Below are 3,493 nucleotides of genomic sequence, written 5' to 3' on the forward strand. Positions count from 1 at the left end.
TGTGTGTGTGTGTGTGTATCTTTTACCCTGCATAAAGTTCTAGAACACTTTTAAGTGTAGATTTGATTAAGGTCGCGTATAGAATCAACATAATTCTCAACAATAATAACAAAATAAAATTTTCCAAAAACAACCTGATTTAATGCATTCCCAACAGCTCAATAAGTTCTGGACGCAATCTGATTAATTGCTGGAGTCAAATGAAATGAGAAAGCGAAGGAAAATTAAGAGAACTAAATATTGTTGCTGTTTACGTTTTATATTTTTAATTTTGCGATTTTCGTAATTAAGCATCGGATTGAAGTAGGGAAACGACGATAAAGAAATCTACCTATGTCTACACTTGATGAGAGGGAAAATGGAATTCAAAATTCCCATTAAAAGTTGAAGATAAATTAAAAGAACCTGGACAAGGAATGAGGCAAACTACTTACCGTAACACATACATTAGGTTCGGCTTTACTATGTATGTATGTATGTATATATGTATGTATGTATGTATGTATGTATGTATGTATGTATATATCTCTCTCACTCTATATATATATATATATATGTATATGTTTGCCTACATACATACACATATACATATATGTATGTGCGTATGTGTGAGTGTGTGTGAGTGAGTGAGCGTGTGTGTGTGTGTGTTTGTGTGTGTGTGTGTGTGTATGTATGTGTGTGTGTGTGTGTGCGTGTGTGTGTCTGTGTGTGTGTGTGTGTGTGTGTGTGTGTGTGTGTGTGTGTGTGTGTGTGTGTGTGTGTGTGTGTGTGTGTGTGTGTGTGTGTGTGCGTGCGTTAGAACAATTTTCTGCACAACGCATGTGTATTCAGAATATTCAGTTTCAGTTATATAGACCACAGTTTACAAAGGAAAATGCTGAAGCTATTTAGGTCCACTTATATTCTATTCCTTATATTATATCAGAAATGATTCATCGTCAAACAACTCTCAGAAGCTTACATGAATGTATCTTAAAAGGTGTGCATTTAAAACTTAAATTATCTCGAGGCCTCGCTTGAGTTTATTAAATTTTAGTGAAAAATTATTGCTGAAAGCTTCGATAATTCAGTCACACCTTTGATTACTATCTGACATATTTGCTACTGAGGAGATTCTTTTTGTATTTGTTAATATATTTATTGCTTTTGGAGTTAAGATTTGAGTATTATACTGAAGTAGAAGAATAAGAATGTCATCCTATGAAACCTGTCAAAAGGTTTGTCAGTTTATCAAATTGTAATTTCCTTTAATCAGTGCAGATTTTCCTACATTAACATGTTGAGTAATTTTAAGCAAGCTGAAACCCTAAAAGCAACTGCTCTCGTTTGACATAATGTGTACAAATTATTTACAAGGAACGCGTCGAGAAATTTTGTATACTTTTAATGAGTATCTCAATATATACCTGTATGTACCTGCGTACGTTTTTGTATATGTATGTAAACGTGTGTGTGTCCCTATGCATGTGTGTATGTGTGCGTATGCAAGGTTGTGTAAGTGAGTGTATACATTGTTCGTGCAGTATGGCCGACTGGTTCAGAAGTTTCTCGTTCAAAAGTTCTCTGTTTCAATCCGACAGTACGGAATTTTAGGTAAACATATTATATAACGGTTTTATAACAAACATGATCTTATAAATGACATTAAAATTCACACTCTACCAATTAACGATATATATATATAATGTCAAATGTAAGTATCAATTCACAAACTTGGTGAAAACTATTCGTTGCCTTTTATTCAGAAACGCTGCAATATTTCACTTTATGTAATGAAAATGGGAAGAGAAAAGAAACCCGGTAAGATCTGTAATGGAAAATATGTAATGCATTATTTATTTATTTATGTGTTTCAGCCAAGTGGCTGCGGTCATGCTGGTGCAGAATTTTCGAAATGAAAGGCCTATCACTTTGCTGTATTTGTACCGGTTCCCTGTGCTGTAGCTTCAGAGCCCATCGGGGTCAACTTTGCCTTACATTTTTCCGGATTGGAGAGGTCGGCAATATAAAGTACCAATCTAGGAGAGTGAACAGGTAGAAATTTTTACACTGCAGAACAAGATGACTTGCGGTATTTGATCCGGTATTTTCGTTCTGAATACGCGGGTAGTAAATTTAATATGCTACTTATCTTTACATACCCGTCATTGATCTGTTGATAAATATAACGGCGCTCACTCACTTGAAGGATAATAGCCAAGACCTTAGTTTCAGAGTATTTTTTTTCTTTCTCCTACCCATATCGGAGATTTGGAAAGTTTGTATTATGGATGCTGTCATTATCCGTCAGTAAAGGTTGATTAGGAATTTCCTTAACTTATGTATCAAAGGTAATATATCGGACACATATTTCCCTGGCGTCCAAGCATCTTATATGATACACATCTCCAAGGGTTTCAAAAACGAGAGTAACTTGGAACTCATGAAACTTGATGATATTCGGATTGTATGAAACAGGGGCTAAATATAAATTCCAAAAACAAATACGGGCGTTAAGAACAAACATAAGCAATTATTTCAGGTGAGAAAAGGATTCAGAAATTTCTAAAAACATTCACTAGAATTTTGAATTACTGATCCTGTGTGCTTTGGAGTGATGCCAAGAGAATGTAGTTAAATTCTCATGTTATATCCCGATTTTGGTGTTGAATTTCCCATCAGCTGTTTCTTCAGTTCAAATTGCGCAAAACCCGTGTTCAATTTGCGCATACAATTTGCATGCAAATTTGTGTATATCGATTTACATACATTTTGGTAACATAGATTTTCAGCTGCTAGAGACGCTGGTAAAGAGAATTATGGTACGCAAGTTGCTGTGCACAATTGTATATATATGTATATATATATATGTGTGTGTGTGTGTGTGTGTGTGTGTGTGTGTGTGTGTGTGTGTGTGTGTGTGTGTGTGTGTGTGTGTGTGTGTGTGTGTGTGTGTATACATATACACAAACACTTATTTACTGAGTAAACAAACCGAGAAGGCTGAAATGAATACTCACACAAACACAAATTAAGGGAATTTACACCCACCCACACGCATATATATATATATATATATATATATATATATACAGTGCGCACTTATATGAGTATCGATATTAGATTGTAAAAGTTTTGTTATTGTAAAAGTGTAAAAGGTGTCTCGAAATGATACGTTCAGCTATTTTCATTACATTTTTATATGCCTCTTTCAAAAATATGATTAGCTTTGCCATTCATTAAATTGGCTCCCACTAGTTATAGGCTGGGGTAACGAAATTGAGAGTGACAAGAGAAGGTTCGTTACCACCTGGCTGTCACAAATTACTTATTGCAAACTATATTAGCTATACAAACAGAAGTACACACATACACACACACACACATACACACAAACACAAATGCACACAAATATACATATATATATATATATATATATGAGTATATATATGTATACCTGCATATGTATGTGTATCTAAACATACATATGTGCATATATATATATATATATATA

Source organism: Octopus bimaculoides, chromosome 8, assembly GCF_001194135.2.
Source record: "Octopus bimaculoides isolate UCB-OBI-ISO-001 chromosome 8, ASM119413v2, whole genome shotgun sequence".
NCBI lineage: Eukaryota > Metazoa > Mollusca > Cephalopoda > Octopoda > Octopodidae > Octopus > Octopus bimaculoides.